This window comes from Aegilops tauschii, chromosome 5 (assembly GCF_002575655.3).
Source record: "Aegilops tauschii subsp. strangulata cultivar AL8/78 chromosome 5, Aet v6.0, whole genome shotgun sequence".
Taxonomy (NCBI): Eukaryota; Viridiplantae; Streptophyta; class Magnoliopsida; order Poales; family Poaceae; genus Aegilops; species Aegilops tauschii.
In genome coordinates, this window is record NC_053039.3 from 2,533,194 (window position 1) to 2,553,612 (window position 20,419).

The 20,419-nt window shown below is 44.4% G+C and overlaps 2 pseudogenes; both read right to left on the minus strand.

Annotated features, from left to right (window-relative positions):
• Positions 1-953: 953 nt before the first annotated feature.
• On the minus strand, positions 954-4,016 carry LOC141022239 (uncharacterized; annotated as a pseudogene).
• A 2,673-nt stretch (positions 4,017-6,689) lies between these two features.
• LOC109757527 (uncharacterized) lies at positions 6,690-18,071 on the minus strand (annotated as a pseudogene).
• Positions 18,072-20,419: the final 2,348 nt, after the last annotated feature.

Consider the following 20,419-nt stretch of genomic DNA (forward strand, 5'->3'; position numbering starts at 1 on the left):
TACTATACGTATAGAGAGGACTCGACATGCTAGCTAGTAAGCAAATGAAGGAAACAGAAGATCGTCATGAACATATGCATACAGAGAGAAGTGATATCGACCTCTCCTTCTCCGAGAGATTGGTCGAACAACAACTTTTCGTATATCTATCCGACGCTACTTGCTATATACATACAATATAAGATCTCTTACAATATAATCCCCTAATTATATATGAACTCAGGGTCCACATGGTATTCTCCATCTTTATTCATCACGTGGTCAAGAAAGAATGCCGCCAATTCCTCTTGAATTGCTCGCATGCGATCTGGTGCTAGGAGTTCATCCCGCATCTGAAACATCTATTAATTTGAAGAAGGGGGTCAATACATATGTAAGAATGAATGAAACTCAACACAAATGATGGCAATAAAATAAAATTGTGAATGTTATTGCTTACGCACTTAATATTGTTTTTTAGAGTATCCCCGCTCACAGGTCGTGTGGCAGATGGACTCGCAAACATAGTATCCACAGTAATTATTCCCAGCTTCCTGCCACAAACACTTTATAAGAAATAGAGGTCAATCAAATTGATAATCAAGCATGCTAAATGGTATTGATGAAACTAGCGCTTGAATCACTAGGAGATGCGCGGAACTAGCTAGTAGTACTTACTTTCGGGTGTCTAAATCGCAGCTTCCCCGGCAGTCCCGGAGCTTTTGCGGTGAATTTTTTCCAAACTCTGCCAGACAAAGAAAACAATTACTTGATATCAGGAAGTGAACAAAGTTGCCGATATGGCGCGATAATGATCGATTTAACTTACTTCTCGAGCATTTCTGCCATGTCCGCATACTCCTGGGGATCTTTTCGTCTCGAGTCTAAGACGGTTACTAGTCCCTGCTCAAGCTTAATCTCTAGGAGAATATAGTGGAACCTGCGCACGCATGCATAACTCATCAATTACATTACTATAACCTCGACTAATAAGGGAGACCGAATGTGCACAAGACAGTAACACTCACTTGAAGTTGTAAGGAAAGAGTATTATATCTTTGTTTTGATTTATTACCAACGATCGTAGCAAGTTGGCCTCGGTATCTTTGGCTTGAAATTCAACCGTAAATTGATCTATGAGATTTGTGTTAATGAACCCAATATTACCGAATTGTCTTTTCTTCAATTCGGCGATCTTCAATCTGCATAATATAGTGAGGATAATTATATATACATGCAATGAAAGAGCTGAGCTATATATAGAGACTTAATGACGGTAGTAGTACTTACAGACAGTAGCAAGTGACCGTTAATTTATCGAGGGCCTTTTGATTGATAAAATGGAAGAACTCCTCAAATGGAACAGACAACAGATCAATTCCAACGAGGTCATGCTACTCTTTCACTCTCAGAGTCAAAGTATTCATCCCCCAGACTCTCTACAGGTTTTCATGTACCAGTCACGGAATCTTCGCATCATCGTTGTTAGAGATCTTTCATCTTTGACGAGAGGCTTCCTGTAATGGTATTTGTGTTCGTCCACCTCCAAGAAATCATAATGTACATCGTCGGGCAGGTAATCTCCAAGATTGGTATTGGGCAAAATCTCCAGATGATTAGCGACGATATTGCTAGACACCTTGAGTGGGGGTCACGATTGGTTCGCTTGTTCGCCGAGTTGGGCAATCTTTTTCCCAGCTCGTCGTTCTGCTAACCATTGATCACTGATAGTACTTCCCGACCGCTGCGCTTCGATATATGACCTTTGAATAATGCTATCATAGTTGGATTGCTCGCTTCAGGGCATCGATAGTGCGCTTCGCTTTCACCGGATCTATCTTCTCCTACGGAGGTGGATGTTTCTTTGCTTTCACTGCTTGAAAGTAGTCCCTCACTTCGGCTTCCACAATCTTCTTGTTTTCCTCCACGGTCATCTCGTATGGTAACTTCTCTAGAGGCTTGAGAGATGGACCGAATCTTTATTGCCTCCCGCCTCTGGCTGTACTGCTAGACGCCGGAGCAGACGGAGCGGCTGTGGTTGTCTTCTTTCCTTGCTTATGAGGCGGAGGAGAAGGACTACGATGCGCCGGAGCAGCCGGAGCGGCGGCGGGTCTCTTCCGCCCTTGCTGATGAGGCGGAGAAGGAGGAGGCCGGCTGCTCGGGCGCGCCGGCGCAGGCGGAGAAGGAGGCGGAGTGCCGCCACGCGCCGGAGAAGGAGGCTGACTGCCCTGATCACTCGCCGGAGGAGGAGGCAGAGTGCCCTAACTCGCTGGAGGAGGATGAGGGGGCGGAGGCGTCCAGTTCGGAAGGTTGATGAGCTCCTTCCGCCATAGGCATGGAGTCTTCAAAGTAGAACCCAGCCGAGTCTCCCCTTCACCGGTAGGGTGGTCAAGCTCGAGGTCCCCAAATCCCTCCGTTATTTCGTCCACCGTGACCGTAGCATATCCTTCTGGAATTGGACGGCAGTGAAAAGTTGCGCTGGGTTCAGGAGGTCGAATAGAGCCGACAGCCGCCTTGACTTTGAAGTTCTGCCATTGCGTCATAAGGTGGCAGTGTTGAGACTCCGTGATAGCATCCACGGGGTAGCTAGCAGGAGCCGTGAAGACAGGCTCCAGCTGAAGCAGCTCGGTGGAAGCCACGCTGATTCTCCGCTGAGATGGCGGGGTAGCTTCACGGGTAGCTTCGGCAGGTCGCTTGCTGTGAACTGCTTCTCATTCCTCTATCGCTTGTACCATTGCATGCAGTGCCTGCAGTTGGGTCTGCTCCACTTTCTTCCTCCTCTCCTAGCATTTGTAACTGCCTGCGTCCGGAAACCCAGCCTTCCATGGAACGGAGCCTGCCGTGCCTCATGTCCGTCCAGGGTGCTCAGGATTCCCGAGGGCCGTTGTGAGCTCGTCGTTCTCTTTGTCTGGAACGAACGTCCCTTGCCGCGGTGCGGCGATATAGTCCTGAAGCTTCGTGACGGGTATTCGCATTTGCTTGTTCATCCAAACGCACTTCCCTGATACGGGGTCCAAGGTTCCGCCAACCCCAAAGAACCAAGTCCGGCAACGGTCTGGCCAGTTCAATGTCTTTGGTTCAACCCCTTTAACAAGCAGGTCATTCTCAGCCTTGGCCCACAACGGCCGGGCTTTGAGGTAGCCACCTGACCCCGTGCGATGGTGATGCTCCTTCTTCGCAGAATGTTTCTTATTTCTCACTGACATCTTCTTACTCTTGTCCGATGTCTTGTGGGCCACAAATGCGGGCCAGTGATCTCTGATCTTCTCATACCGGCCGGTGAATTCTGGTGTCTTTTCGTTGTTGACAAACGTTGTTTTCAGCTCATTCTTCCACCTCCTAAGTAGATCTGCCATCTTCTTAAGAGCATGAGACTTGATCACTTGCCCTTTAACAGGCTTCTCCGGATCCTCCTCTGGCGGTAGGGTGAAATTTGCCTTCAGCGCGGTCCAAAGATCATCTTTCTGCATATCATTGACATAAGACACCTCAGGGTCTTCCTTCTTAGGCTTTAACCATTGGTGGATGCTGATCGGGATCTTGTCCCTAACAAGAACCCCACCACTGAGCACAAAATGCTTCCTTGGTCCGGATGGGTTCAATCGGTTGTCCATCGCGTGCGATTGCTGTGATCTCAAACCTTTCATTCGAGCGCAACTTTTTCTTCGGGCCTCGTTTCTATACCAAAGTTGTGCTCGATCTGAAGGGTTAGAAAAAAGAAGAAAGAATATGTGTACATACCAAAACAATGAATGCATCAATTAGCTAGCCAGCACAGGCTTAATTAATATATATACTTGGCCGGACTCTGTTCGGTCACCGGAGCCGTCATCACGGTCTCCTTCTTGCATCGGCATTCGGTCACCGGAGCCATCATAATCATGTCTTTCCTCCTCCACTCTTCGATCACCGTAGCCTGCTTCTTCACCCTATCCTTCCAGACCATCATTGTCATTAAGATACGACAAGACATCACCTCCGGCTAATATTATGTCCCCCAACACCTCTTCTGCTTCCTCGTCTCGTCCGTGCTCCATTGTTTCTGCAAATATTACAACATGGCAATTATTATACAAACATGACAGCAGGTGGATATATTAGTGGCAAACGTAGACCTAGCTACCTAATCACAACAAGGAATCATATTAGTGGCCTCGACGCTTCTCTAGGGTTTGGGGTGGCCTCGGCAATGCTTCAAGGGTTTGGGGTGGCCTCGACGACAACGCTCTTTTAACTTGGTAAATTTGGGTGGCCTCGGCAACGCTTCAAGGGTTCATATGCAAAAGCCATGGATTTCTTCAATACTTTTACACTAGCTAGGCAACCTCTCGACCCCTCGGCCCCTCGACGACCCTCGAACCCTCGACCCTCGACCCTCGAACCCTCGATCCTCGACCATACGCCCCTCGGCCCCTTGACCACCCTCGACCCTCGAACCCTTGGCGACCCTCGACCCTCTACCCTAGCTAGTTCCCGACCCTCGCCCCCTCGAACCCTCGTCGACCCCCTCCCCCCCCCTCATCTCGAAGTTATCGGGGAGGGGGTATATCGACCCCCTCCCCTCATGTTGAAGTTATCAGGGAGGGGGTATATCGACAACGACATACCCAATAAAAAATAAGAAGACGAAGAAGAAGAAAAAAGAGGAGAAGAAGAAAGGAATAGAGGAGAAGATCGAAGAAAAAAATAAGAAACAAATAGAGGAGAAGAAGAAAGGGATATAGGAGAAGAAGAAAAAATAGAGCCGGAGAATACCATGTGGAATTTGACATTGGATGTTAGGGATTGTAAGAGATCTTATATTGTATATATGTAGCTAGTAGCATCGGAGAGATATATGAAAACTTGTTGTTCGACCAATCTCTCGGAGAAAGAGAGGTCGATCACTTCTCTCTATATATGTTCATGACGACCTTGTGTACTTAATGGTGCCTTCATCTGCTTACTAGCTAGCGTGTCGAGTTCTGTCTATACGTATAGTAGCTAGCGTCGACCAAGCACGGAGAAAGAGAGGACACTTCTCTCTATTAGCCAGCTAACACAATATGAAACCCCTAAATTAACCCTCCAAAACCCCCTAACCCCCCCTTTAAAAAAACCCCAGCTCCTGAGCTACTAACGCGTGGATGCCTTCTGGTCCCAGTTGGTGTGTCCAACCGGGACTAAAGGACCTCCTGCCTGGGCTCCCCGCAGCGGCCGTGTGGAGCACCTTCTATCCCGGTTCATAAGAGAACCAGGACTAAAGGTTTTGGGTTTTAGTCCCGGTTCCATAACCACTAGTAGCAAAAGGGCCATTTGTCCCGGTTCGTAAGGCCCATTTGTCCCGGTTGGGGAACCGGGACTAAAGGTTCGGTACTAAAGCCCTACACCTTTAGTCTCGTTCTTACACCAACCGGGACAGATGGGCCTCCACGTGGCCGATGCGGCGAGCCCAGGCAGGGGGGCCTTTTGTCCCGGTTGGTAGAACTAACCGGGACCAATAAGCGTCCACGCATCAGCATTTCAGGGGCTGGGGTTTTTGTTTCTTTTCTGAAACAGGGGGGGTTAGGGGGTTTTGGGGGGTTAATTTAGGTGTTTCATATATTGTGTTAGCTAGCTATTTAATAGAGAGAAGTGTCCTCTCTTATCTCCGTGCTTGGTCGACGCTACGTACTATACGTATAGAGAGGACTCGACACGCTAGCTAGTAAGCAAATGAAGGAAACAGAAGATCGTCATGAACATATGCATACAGAGAGAAGTGATATCGACCTCTCCTTCTCCGAGAGATTGGTCGAACAACTAGTTTTCGTATATCTACCCGACGCTACTTGCTACATACATACAATATAAGATCTCTTACAATATAATCCCCTAATTATATATGAACTCAGGGTCCACATGGTATTCTCCGTCTTTATTCATCACGTGGTCAAGAAAGAATGCCGCCAATTCCTCTTGAATTGCTCGCATGCGATCTGGTGCTAGGAGTTCATCCCGCATCTGAAACATCTATTAATTTGAAGAAGGGGGTCAATACATATATATGAATGAATGAAACTCAACACAAATGATGGTAATAAAATAAAATTGTGAATATTATTTCTTACGCACTTCATATTGTTTTTTAGATTATCCCCGCTCAGAGGTCGTGTGGCAGATGGACTCGCAAACGTAGTATCCACAGTAATTATTCCCAGCTTCCTGCCACAAACACTTTACAAGAAATAGAGGTCAATCAAACTGATAAGCAAGCATGCTAAATGGTATTGATGAAACTAGCACTTGAATCACTAGGAGATGCGCGGAACTAGCTAGTAGTACTTACTTTCGGGTGTCTAAATCGCAGCTTCCCCGGCAGTCCCGGAGCTTTTGCGGTGCATTTTTTCCAAACTCTGCCAGACAAAGAAAACAATTACTTGATATCAAGAAGTGAACAAAGTTGCCAATATGGTGCGGTAATGATCGATTTAACTTACTTCTCGAGCATTTCAGTCATGTGCGCATACTCCTGGGGATCTCTTCATCTCGAGTCTAAGACGGTTACTAGTCCCTGCTCAAGCTTAATCTCTAGGAGAATATAGTGGAACATGCGCACGCATGCATAACTTATCAATTACATTACTATAACCTCGACTAATAAGGGAGACCGAATATGCACAAGACAGTAACACTCACTTGAAGTTGTAAGGAAAGAGTATTATATCTTTGTTTTGATTTATTACCAACGATCATAGCAAGTTGGCCTCGGTATCTTTGGCTTGAAATTCAACCGTAAATTGATCTATGAGATTTGTGTTAATGAACCCAATATCACGGAATTGTCTTTTCTTCAATTCGGCGATCTTCAATCTGCATAATATAGTGAGGATAATTATATATACATGCAATGAAAGAGTTGAGCTATATATAGAGACTTAATGACAGTAGTAGTACTTACAGACAGTAGCAAGTGACCGTTAATTTATCGAGGGCCTTTTGATTGAAAAACTGGAAGAATTCCTCAAATGGAACAGACAACAGATCAATTCCAATGAGGTCATGCTCCTCTTTAACTCTCAACGTCAAAGTATTCACCCCCCCAGACTCTCTACATGTTTTCATGTACCAATCACGGAATCTTCGCACATTGTTGTTAGAGATCTTTCTTCTTTGATGAGAGGCTTCCCGTAATGGTATTTGTGTTCGTCCACCTCCAAGAAATCATAATGTACATCGTCGAGCAAGTAATCTCCAAGATTATTATTGGGCAAAATCTCCAGATGATTAGCGAAGATATCGCTAGACACCTTGAGTGGGGGGCACGATTGGTTCGCTTGTTCACTGAGCTGGGCAATTTTTTTCCCAGCTCGTCGTTCTGCTAACCTTTGATCACTGATAGTACTTCCCGACCGCTCCACTTCGATATATGACCTTTGAATAATGCGATCATAGTTGGATTGCGGCGGGGAAGGTGGTGCTCGCTTCAGGGCATCGATAGTGCGCTTCGATTTCACCGGATCTATCTTCTCCTCCGGAGGTGGATGTTTCTTTGCTTTCACTGCTTGAAAGCAGTCCCTCACTTCGTCTTCCACGATCTTCTTGTTTTCCTCAACGGTCATCTCGAATGGTAACTTCTCTAGAGTCTTGAGAGATGGACCAAATCTTTATTGCCTCCTGCCTCTGGCTGTACTGTGATACGTCTCCAACGTATCTATAATTTTTTATTTATCCATGATATTATATAATCCATCTTGGATGTTTTATTGGCTTTACTATGCACTTTTATATTATTTTTGGGACTAACCTATTGACCCAGAGCCTAGTGCCAGTTCCTGTTTTTTCCCTTGTTTCAATGTTTCGAAGAAAAGGAATATCAAACGGAGTCGAAACGGAATGAAACCTTCTGGAGAAGTTATTTTTGGAAGGAAAGCAACCCGGGAGACTTGGAGTGCACGTCAGGAAAGCAACGAGGGAGGCACGAGGCAGGGGGGCGTGCCCACGAAAGACGAATCGAATCTTCTTATGGCTCTATTTAAGAATGGGTATGCCATACACCCCGCAGGGATTGTAGTTCAATTGGTCAGAGCACCGCCCTGTCAAGGCGGAAGCTGCGGGTTCGAGCCCCATCAGTCTCGAACTAGGGTTCAATGAATGGAGAAATTGACCCCCCTGGGCGCGCCCTCCACCCTCGTGGGCCCCTCGTTGCTCCCCTGACGTACTTCTTCCGCCTATATATATCCTTATACCCTAAAACGATCGGGAAACAGAATAGATCGGGAGTTCCGCCACCACAAGCCTCTGTAGCCACCAAAAACCAATTGGGACCCTGTTCCGGCACCCTGCCGGAGGGGGGATCCCTCACCGGTGGCCATCTTCATCATCCCGACGCTCTCCATGACAAGGAGGGAATAGTTCACCCTCGGGGCTGAGGGTATGTACCAGTAGCTATGTGTTTGATCTCTCTCTCTCTCTCGTGTTCTTGATTTGGCACGATCTTGATGTACCGCGACCTTTGCTATTATAGTTGGATCTTATGTTGCTTCTCCCCCTCTAATCTCTTATAATTGATTGAGTTTTCCCTTTGAAGTAATCTTATCGGATTGAGTCTTTAATGATTTGAGAACACTTGATGTATGTCTTGCCATGCGTATCTGTGGTGACAATGGGATATCACGTGATTCACTTGATGTATGTTTTGGTGATCAACTTGCGGGTTCCGCCCATGAACCTATGCATAGGGGTCGGCACACGTTTTCGTCTTAATTCTCCGGTAGAAACTTTGGGGCACTCTTTGAGGTTCTATGTGTTGGTTGAATAGATGAATCTGAGATTGTGTGATGCATATCGTATAATCATACCCACGGATACTTGAGGTGACATTGGAGTATCTAGGTGACATTAGGGTTTTGGTTGATTTGTGTCTTAAGGTGTTATTCTAGTACGAACTCTAGGGCTGTTTGTGACACTTATAGGAATAGCCCAACGGAGTGATTGGAAAGAATAACTTTGAGGTGGTTTCGTACCCTACCATAATCTCTTCGTTTGTTCTCCGCTATTAGTGACTTTGGAGTGACTCTTTGTTGCATGTTGAGGAATAGCTATATGATCCAATTATGTTATTATTGTTGAGAGAACTTGCACTATTGAAAGTATGAACCCTAGGCCTTGTTTCAAAGCATTGCAATACCGTACGTGCTCACTTTTATCATTAGTCACCTTGCTGTTTTTATATTTTCAGATTACAAAAACCTATATCTACCATCCATATTGCACTTGTATCACCATCTCTTCGCCGAACTAGTGCACCTATACAATTTACCATTGTATTGGGTGTGTTGGGGACACAAGAGACTCTTTGTTATTTGGTTGCAGGGTTGTTTGAGAGAGACCATCTTCATCCTACGCCTCCCACGGATTGATAAACCTAGGTCATCCACTTGAGGGAAATTTGCTACTGTCCTACAAACCTCTGCACTTGGAGGCCCAACAACGTCTACAAGAAGAAGGTTGCGTACTAGACATTAAGCAGTTTCTGGCGCCGTTGCCTGGGAAGTGAGTGCTTGAAGGTATATCTTTAGATCTTGCAATCGAATCTTTTTGTTTCTTGTTTTAGCACTAGTTTAGTTCATAAAAGAAAACTACAAAAAAATGGAATTGAGTTTGTCTCATACGCTTCATCTTTTTAATATCTTTCATGAGTATGATGGAAAGGAAAACTGTGCCAAAGTGTTAGAAGAAGAATGCATTAAAATGTTTGGCACTAAATCTTTGAATGATGAGCATGATTGCAATGTTGTTAGTATGAACTCCTTGAATATCCATAGTACTAATGATAATTGCACTAGTCATGATGAAAATATCTCTTATAAACATGTCGATTTTTGTGGAGTGTATTGGGTTTGCAAGTACACACCAAATAGGGAAGATAGATATTGCAAGAGGCATAAGCATTTAGAAACTAAATGGTTGCAAGAAAGGCTAAATGTTAGTGATGAAAATTTAAAATATCTTAGCCGTACTTGTGAACTTTGCAATGAACATGGTCATTTATATATCAAATGCAAATTGTTCCATGATCGAATCGTGTCAAAAAATTGTGATGACTTGATTTCGCTAGCACATCATAATGAACTTAGTCTGCTTTTGGGTTATGAAGAATTGAAACGTCAAAATAAGCTTATTCCAGAATATAACCTCGAGAAATTCCTCGATATTGATATAGAAGAAATTTATATGTATTGTGCGGTGAATTGCATTGAAAATCCTTATATTGCCAACTACATAAAGAAAAGAAAACAAATAGAAGATGAACAGAATACTAATGAAAGGGAAGAGACTTCCCAATATCCTCCTATTATTTCTTATGATGAATCAGGTAACGAGGAGGAGCCTTCTATTCTACCAATCTCATTAATAAGGAGCTCCAAAAAGAGGATTGAACCCACACATGATGTGGTGAAGAAGAAGAAGAAAAGAAAAAGGAAGAGAGGTAAAAAGATATCTCTCCCAAATAAAGTTGCTCCTATTATCGTTGTGCCTCATGAAAATGAATCAAAAATAATTGTGGAAGATGATGCACTTGATGATGATCTCGTTATGCCTATTGCTTGTTGTGATGATTATGATTAGGAAGATAATGATACTTCTTATGATCTTGAAAATCTTTTTGGCACTTGCTTGGAAGAATATGATAATTGCTATACTATTGGTGCTATCCATACTATTAATGATGAGAGTGATTATGCTTATGATATGAAAAGGCCCAAGCTTGGGGATGCTATGTTTGATGAAGATGATGTTTTTGAGAATATATTTGCTGCAATTAATGTTTGTCCCAAGCTTGGGGATGCTACGTTTAATGAAGATGATATTTTTAGTCTCCCAAGTTTTGATATGCAAATCAATAATGATGATAGCATGCCTCCTACTTATGATAATTATATTGATGAAAGTGGGTTTGGAAGAGTGTCAACTTTAGGAAGTAATGATCCCACTATTTTGGAGGATGTTGAATCTTATAATATTTATGAAAGTGGATTTGGAGATGTCATGACTTTATTTAGTAATGATTCCACTATCTTGGAAGAGGTTTCAATCGATTATGATGAGAACAAAGTTGCTACTTATGATGATTATTGTGATGAAACTTATGCTATAAAAAGTAGTGATGATTATATTTATAAAACTTGTCATGATTATGATTACCCTTTTCTGAACATTACTCTTTTAATGTGGAAACAATTTATAGTATTCAAGTCTCTTATGATACTCCCACTATTCCGAATGAGAAGAATTTTGCTTATGTGGAGAGTAGTAAAATTTCTATGCAAGTAGATCATGAAAATAATGCTTTAGGTGCTGGTTATATTGTTGAATTCATTCATGATGCTACTGAAAATTATTATGAGGGGGGAACATATGCTTGTAGGAATTTCAATAATATCAAGTTTCCTCTCTATGTGCTTAAAGTTTTGAAGTTATGCTTGTTTGGCCTTCCTATGCTAGTTGATTATTGTTCCCATAAGTTGTTTGATCACAAAATCCCTATGCATAGGAAGTGGGTTAGACGTAAATGTGCTAGTCATATTCTTCATGATGCTCTCTTTATGTTTCAATTCTTATCTTTTATGCGAGCATCATTGAAATCATCATGCCTAGCTAGGGGCGTTAAACGATAGCGCTTGTTGGGAGGCAACCCAATTTTATTTTAGTTTCTTGCTTTTTGGTTCTGTTTAGGAATAAATAGTCCATCTAGCTTCTGTTTAGATGTGGTTTTGTGTTTTAATTAGTGTTTGTGCCAACTTAAACCTATAGGATCATCTTGGATGATAGTTATTTGATCTTGCTGAAAATTCCAAAAACTTTCTGTTCAGGAAAACAATTGTTTAAAATCACCAGAACGTGATAAAATACTGATTCCAATTGCAGCAGATCAATAAACTAATTGTCTAGGTCTTCCTATTTTGGTAGAATTTTTGGAGTTCCAGAAGTTTGCGTTAGTTACAGATAACTACAGACTGTTCTGTTTTTGACAGATTCTGTTTTTCGTGTGTTGTTTGCTTATTTTGATGAATCTATGGCTAGTAAAAGAGTTTAAAAACCATAGAGAAGTTGGAATAAAGTAGGTTTAACACCAATATAATTAAAGAATGAGTTCATTACAGTACCTTGAAGTGGTGTTTTGTTTTCTTTCGCTAACGGAGCTTACGAGTTTTCTGTTAAGTTTTGTGTTACGAAGTTTTCATGTTTTGGGTAAAGATTCGATGGACTACGGAATAAGGAGTGGCAAGAGCCCAAGATTGGGGATGCCCAAGGCACCCCAAGGTAATATTCAAGGATAACCAAGAGCCTAAGCTTGGGGATGCCCCGGAAGGCATCCCCTCTTTCGTCTTCGTTCATCGGTAACTTTACTTGGGGCTATATTTTTATTCACCACATGATATGTGTTTTGCTTGGAGCGTCATTTTATTTTCCTTTGCTTTGCTTGCCATTGAAATAAAATACCAATATCTGAAATTATTAAATGGGAGAGTATTCACATAGTTGTATAATTATTCGACTACTCATTGATCTTCACTTATATCTTTCAGAGTAGTTTGTTGTTTGCTCTAGTGCTTCACTTATAACTTTTAGAGCACAATGGTGGTTTTATTTTGAAGAAATAGATGAACTCTCATGCTTCACTTATATTATTTTGAGAGTCTTAAACAGCATGGTAATTTGCTTAATCCTAATATGCTAGGTATTCAAGACTCGTAAAAACTTTCTTATGAGTGTGTTGAATACTAAGAGAAGTTTGATGCTTGATGATTGTTTTGAGACATGGAGGTAGTGATATCAAAGTTGTGCTAGTTGAGTAGTTGTGAATTTGAGAAATACTTGTGTTGAAGTTTGCAAGTCCCGTAGGATGCACGTATGGTAAATGTTATGTAACAAATTTGAAACATGAGGTGTTCTTTGATTGTCCTCCTTATGAGTGGCGGTCAGGGACGAGCGATGGTCTTTTCCTACCAATCTATCCCCCTAGGAGCATGCGCGCAGTGCTTGGTTTTTGATGACTTGTAGATTTTTGCAATAAGTATGTGAGTTCTTTATGACTAATGTTGAGTCCATGGATTATACGCACTCTCACCTTTCCACCATTGCTACCTCTTCGGTACCGTGCATTGCCCTTTCTCACATTGAGAGTTGGTGCAAACTTCGCCGGTGCATCCAAACCCCGTGATATGATACGCTCTTTCACACATAAACCTCCTTATATCTTCCTCAAAACAGCCACCATACCTACCTATTATGGCATTTCCATAGCCATTCCGAGATATATTGCCATGCAACTTTCCACCATTCCGTTTATCATGACACATTCATCATTGTCATATTGCTTTGCATGATCATGTAGTTGACATAGTATTTGTGGCAAAGCCACCGTTCATAATTCTCTCATACATGTCACTCTTGGTTCATTGCATATCCCGGTACACCGCCGGAGGCATTCATATAGAGTCATACTTTGTTCTAGTATCGAGTTGTAATCATTGAGTTGTAAATAAATAGAAGTGTGATGATCATCATTTTCTAGAGCATTGTCCCAATTGAGGAATATTAAAAAAAAGGCCATAAAAAAGAGAAGGCCCAAAAAAAAGAGAGAAAAAGAGAGAAGGGACAATGTTACTATCCTTTTACCACACTTGTGCTTCAAAGTAGCACCATAATCTTCATGATAGAGAGTCTCTTGTTTTATCACTTTCATATACTAGTGGGAATTTTTCATTATAGAACTTGGCTTGTATATTCCAACAATGGGCCTCCTCAAGTGCCCTAGGTCTTCGTGAGAAAGCAAGTTGGATGCACACCCACTTAGTTTCTTTTGTTGAGCTTTCATATATTTATAGCTCTAGTGCATCCGTTGCATGGCAATCCCTACTCCCTGCATTAACATCAATCGATGGGCATCTCCATAGCTCATTGATTAGCCTCGTTGATGTGAGACTTTCTCCCTTTTTGTCTTCTCCACATAACCCCCATCATTATATTCTATTCCACCCATAGTGCTATATCCATGGCTCACGCTCATGTATTGTGTGAAGGTTGAAAAAGTTTGAGATTACTAAAGTATGAAACAATAGCTTGGCTTGTCATTGGGATTGTGCATGATGAGAGCATTCTTGTGTGACGAAAATGGAGCATGACTAAACTATATGATTTTGTAGGGATGAACTTTCTTTGGCCATGTTATTTTCAGAGGACATAATTGCTTAGTTAGTATGCTTGAAGTATTATTATTTTTATGTCAATATGAACTTTTATCTTGAATCTTTCGGATCTGAATATTCATACCACAATTGAGAAGAATTACATTAAAATTATGCCAAGTAGCATTCCACATCAAAAATTCTGTTTTTATCATTTACCTACTCGAGGACGAGCAGGAATTAAGCTTGGGGATGCTGATACGTCTCCAATGTATCTATATTTTTTTATTGTTCCATGCTATTATATTATCCATCTTGGATGTTTTACGGGCTTTATTATGCACTTTTATATTATTTTTGGGACTAACCTATTGACCCAGAGCCCAGTGCCAGTTCCTGTTTTTTCCCTTGTTTCAGTGTTTTGAAGAAAAGGAATATCAAACGGAGTCGAAACGGAATGAAACCTTCTGGAGAAGTTATTTTTGGAAGGAAAGCAACCCGGGAGACTTGGAGTGCACGTCAGGAAAGCAATGAGGGAGGCACGAGGCAGGGGGGCGCGCCCTCCACCCTCGTGGGCCCCTCGTGGCTCCCCTGACGTATTTCTTCCGCCTATATATATCCTTATACCCTCAAACGATCGGGAAATAGAATAGATCGGGAGTTCCGCCACCGCAAGCCTCTGTAGCCACCAAAAACCAATCGGGACCCTGTTCCGGCACCCTGCCGGAGGGGGGGATCCCTCACCGGTGGCCATCTTCATCATCCCGGCGCTCTCCATGACGAGGAGGGAGTAGTTCACCCTCGGGGCTGAGGGTATGTACTAGTAGCTATGTGTTTGATCTCTCTCTCTCTCGTGTTCTTGATTTGGCACGATCTTGATGTATCGCGAGCTTTGCTATTATAGTTGGATCTTATGTTGCTTCTCCCCCTCTACTCTCTTGTAATGGATTGAGTTTTCCCTTTGAAGTAATCTTATCGGATTCAGTCTTTAATGATTTGAGAACACTTGATGTATGTCTTGCCGTGCGTATCTGTGGTGACAATGGGATATCACGTGATTCACTTGATTTATGTTTTGGTGATCAACTTGCGGGTTCCTCCCATGAACCTATGCATAGGGGTTGGCAAACGTTTTCGTCTTGATTCTCCGGTAGAAACTTTGGGGCACTCTTTGAGGTTCTATGTGTTGGTTGAATAGATGAATCTGAGATTGTGTGATGCATATCGTATAATCATACCCACGGATACTTGAGGTAACATTGGAGTATCTAGGTGACATTAGGGTTTTGGTTGATTTGTGTCTTAAGGTGTTATTCTAGTATGAACTCTAGGGCTGTTTGTGACACTTATAGGAATAGCCCAATGGATTGATTGGAAAGAATAACTTTGAGATGGTTTCGTACCCTACCATAATCTCTTCATTTGTTCTCCGCTATTAGTGACTTTGGAGTGACTCTTTGTTGCATGTTGAGGGATAGTTATATGATCCAATTATGTTATTATTGTTGAGAGAACTTGCACTAGTGAAAGTATGAACCCTAGGCCTTGTTTCAAAGCATTGAAATACCGTTTGTGCTCACTTTTATCATTAGTTACCTTGCTGTTTTTATATTTTCAGATTACAAAAACCTATATCTACCATGCATATTACACTTGTATCACCATCTCTTCGCCGAACTAGTGCACCTATACAATTTACCATTGTATTGGGTGTGTTGGGGACACAAGAGACTCTTTGTTATTTGGTTGCAGGGTTGTTTGAGAGAGGCCATCTTCATCCTACGCCTCCCATGGATTGATAAACCTTAGGTCATCCACTTGAGGGAAATTTGCTACTATCCTACAAACATCTGCACTTGGAGGCCCAACAATGTCTACAAGAAGAAGGTTGCGTAGTAGACATCATACTGCTAGACGCCGGAGCAGACGGAGCGGCTGTGGCTCTCTTCTTTCCTTGCTTACGAGGCGGAGGAGAAGGACTACGATGCGCCGGAGCAGCCGGAGCGGCGGCGGGTCTCTTCCGCCCTTGCTGACGAGGCGAAGAAGGAGGAGGCTGGCTGCTCGGGCGCGCCGGCGCAGGCGGAGAAGGAGGCGGAGTGCCGCCATGCACCGGAGAAGGAGGCTGAGTGCCCTGATCACTCGTCGGAGGAGGAGGCGGAGGAGGAGGCGGAGGCGTCCAGTTCGGAAGGTTGATGAGCTCCTTCCGCCATAGGCATGGAGTCTTCAGAGCAGAACCCAGCCGAGTCTCCCCTTCACCAGTAGGGTGGTCAAGCTGGAGGTCCTCAAATCCCTCCATTATTTCGTCCACCGTGACCGTAGCATATCCTTCTGGAATTGGACGGCAGTGAAAAGTTGCGCCCGGTTCAGGAGGTCGAACAGAGCCGACAGCCGCCTTGACTTTGAAGTTCTGCCATTGCATCATAAGGTGGCAATGTTGAGACTCCATGATAGCATCCATGGGGTAGCTAGCAGGAGCCGTGAAGACAGGCTCCAGCTGAAGCAGCTCGGTGGAAGCCACGCTGCTTCTCCGCTGAGATGGCGGGGTAGCTTCAGGGGTAGCTTCGGCAGGTCGCTTGCTGCGAACTGCTTCTCGTTCCTCTATCGCTTGTACCATTGCATGCAGTGCCTGCAGTTGGGTCTGCTCCACTTTCTTTCTCCTCTCCTGGCATTTGTAATTGCCTGCGTCCGGAAACCCAGCCTTCCATGGAACGGAGCCTGCCGTGTCTCATGTCTGTCCAGGGTGCTCAGGATTCCCGAGGGCCATTGTGAGCTCGTCGTTCTCTCTGTCTGGAACGAACGTCCCTTGCCGTGCTGTGGCGATATTGCTGTGGCGATATAGTCCTGAAGCTTCGTGACGGGTATTCGCGTTTCCTCGTTCGTCCAAACGCACTTCCCTGATACGGGGTCCAAGGTTCCGCCAACCCCGAAGAACCAAGTCCGGCAACGGTCTGGCCACTTCAATGTCTCTGGTTCGACCCCTTTATCAAGCAGGTCATTCTCAGCCTTGGCCCACAACGGCCGGGCTTTGAGGTAGCCACCTGACCCCGTGCGATGGTGATGCTCCTTCTTCGCAGAATTTTTCTTATTTCTCGCTGACATCTTCTTACTCTTGTCCGATGTCTTGTGGGCCACAAATGCGGGCTAGTGATCTCTGATCTTCTCATACCGGCCGATGAATTCTGGTGTCTTTTCGTTGTTGACAAACGTTGTTTTCAGCTCATTCTTCCACCACCTAAATAGGTCTGCCATCTTCTTAAGAGCATGAGACTTGATCAATTGCTCTTTAACTGGATTCTCCGGATCCTCCTCTGGCGGTAGGGTGAAATTTTCCTTCAGCGCGGTCCAAAGATCATCTTTCTGCATATCGTTGACATAAGACACCTCAGGGTCTTCCTTCTTAGGCTTTAACCTTTGGTGGATGCTGATCGGGATCTTGTCCCTAACAAGAACCCCGCCACTGAGCAGAAAATGCTTCCTTGGTCCGGATGGGTTCAATCGGTTGGCCATCGCGCGTGATTGCTGTGATCTCAAACCTTTCATCCGAGCGGAACTTTTTCTTCGGGCCTCGTTTCTTTACAGAAGTTGTGCTCGATCCGAAGGGCTAGAAAAAAGAAGAAAGCCGAGAGTTAATATGTGTACATACCAAAACCATGAATGCATCAATTAGCTAGTCAGCACAGGCTTAATTAATATATATACCTGGCCGGACTCTGTTCGGTCACCGGAGCCGTCATCACGGTCTCCTTCTTGCTCCGGCATTCGGTCACCAGAGCCATCATAATCATGTCTTTCCTCCTCCATTGTTCGATTACCGTAGCCTGCTTCTTCACCCCGTCCTTCCAGATCATCATTGTCGTTAAGATACGACAAGACATCACCTCCGGCTAAGATTATGTCCCCCAACACCTCTTCTGCTGCCTCGTCTCGTCCGTGCTCCATTGTTTCTGCAAATATTACAACATCGCAATTATTATACTAACATGACAGCAGGTGAATATATTAGTGGCAAATGTAGACCTAGCTACCTAATCACAACAAGGAATCATATTAGGCCTCGATGCTTCTCTAGGGTTTGGGGTGGCCTCGGCAATGCTTCAAGGGTTCGGGGTGGCCTCGACGACAACGCTCTTTTAACTTGGTAAATTTGGGTGGCCTCGGCAATGCTTCAAGGGTTCATATGCAAAAGCCATGGATTTCTTCAATACTTTGACACTATCTAGGCAACCTCTCGACCCCTCGGCCCCTCGACGACCCTCGAACCCTCGATCCTCGACCCTACGCCCCTCGGCCCCTCGACGACCCTCGAACCCTTGGCGACCCTCGACCCTCTACCCTAGCTAGTTCCCGACCCACGCCCCCTCGAACCCTCGTCGACCCCCTCCCCCCCTCATATCGAAGTTATCGGGGAGGGGGTATATTGACCCCCTCCCCTCATGTTGAAGTTATCGGGGAGGGGGTATATCGACAACGACATACCCGATAAAAAATAAGAAGACGAAGAAGAAAAAAGAGGAGAAGAAGAAAGGAATAGAGGAGAAGATCAAAGAAAAAAAAGAAACAAAAAGAGGAGAAGAAGAAAAAATAGAATATTTTCTATTTTTCTTCTTCTCTTCTTCTTTTCCTCTATTCCTTTCTACTTCTCCTCTTCTTTTTCTTCTTTTTTCCTCTTCTTATTTATTTCTCATCTTCTTCCTCTCATCTTCTTCTCCTTTCTTCCTCTTCTTATTTTCCTTTTTCCTCTCCTTCTTTTTCTTCTTCTTCCTTCTTAATATCACTTAGCAACTTTTGCAACGATAGGGGGGGTGCTCCCGTTGTCTAAAATCGGTCTATGCACGATAGAAAATTCTGAAAAAATACATCTATGATCCCTCATACATACATACATACAAAAAATACATCTAAAAAAATACATATATGATCCCTCATACATACATACATACATACAAAAAACATCTGAAAACAGCATATAAGAACATCTAAAAATACATCTAAAAAAATACATATATGATCCCTCACACATACATACCTACATCTAAAATTCTTTTATGAACAACTAAAAACATCTGAAAACAGCATATAAGAACATCTAAAAACATCTAAACAAATAGCATATATCTATATATATAACAAAAATAAATAAAGGAAAGCTAGGGGCCGGGCAGAGGGGCATCGCGGCGGCGGCGGCGGCGGCGGGGCAGGGCAGGGGCGCAGGTGCGCGAGGCAGGGCAGGGGTGCGGGAGCGAGGCAGGGCAGGGGCGCGAGGCAGGTGCTCACAGGGGTGGTGGGGCACGGCGGGTGGCGTTGGGCGGGCGCAGGGGCGCGGGGAGCGGCGCCGGCGTCGGGGCAGATGGCGACGAGGGCGTCGGCGGCGGCGGCGAAGTTGAGCAGCCTGACAGCGTCGGCGGCGGTGGCGCAGGGGCGCGGGGCAGATGGCATCGAGGGCGTCGGCGGCGGCGAAGTTGAGCAGCCTGATGGCGTCGGCGGCGGCGGCGACGGCGTCGGGGCAGGGCTCGGCGGCGACGGCGACGAGGAGCAGGGGGCGTCGAGCGGAGAAGAAAGCGATGGATTTTGGAGAAACTACCAAGTGTTGGTTATATACCCAGAGCATTGGTCCCGGTTCGTGGCACCAACCGGGACTAATGCCTACCTTTAGTCCCGGTTCGTGCCACCAACCGGGACCAAAGGTCTCTTTTTAGCAGCCCAAAGGGCGGGAAACAGGGACCTTTGGTCCCGGTTGGTGGCACGAACCGGGACCAAAGGGGGTAGTCGTACCGGTTCGTCCTACATACTGGTACCAAAGGGGGGCACTGGTCCCGGTTGGTGCCACCAACTGGGACCAAAGGGTGGCACAACGATGGTGTGGTGGGAGTTTAGTCCCACCTCGCTAGCTGATAGAGCTCAACACCTGTTTATAAGCTGCGTTGCGGCTCAGGTGCTGAGCTCCTCTCTAATATGCAGGCAGTACTTTCCTACCCTCGTCACTGCCATGTTGGGCCTATTGGGCCTGCGGGCCTGCATCCTGGCCCATGTACAGATGGGTTTCTAGTCGTATGCAGGCCGTGTGGCCGCGTAGGCGGCATTTTTTTATGTTTTCCAGTATTTTTTTGTTTTTTGAATTATTTATTTTCTTTTGATTTTTGCTTTTTTTTTGCTTTTAGGTTAGAATAATTATAAACTTTATGTTACTGCCATTAGTTTCCAAATTTGAATAGTTTAAATTTTAATTCTTTGAAATTTGTGTGAATCACTAGTTTGTGAATAACTTCACTATAAAAATATATTTTGAG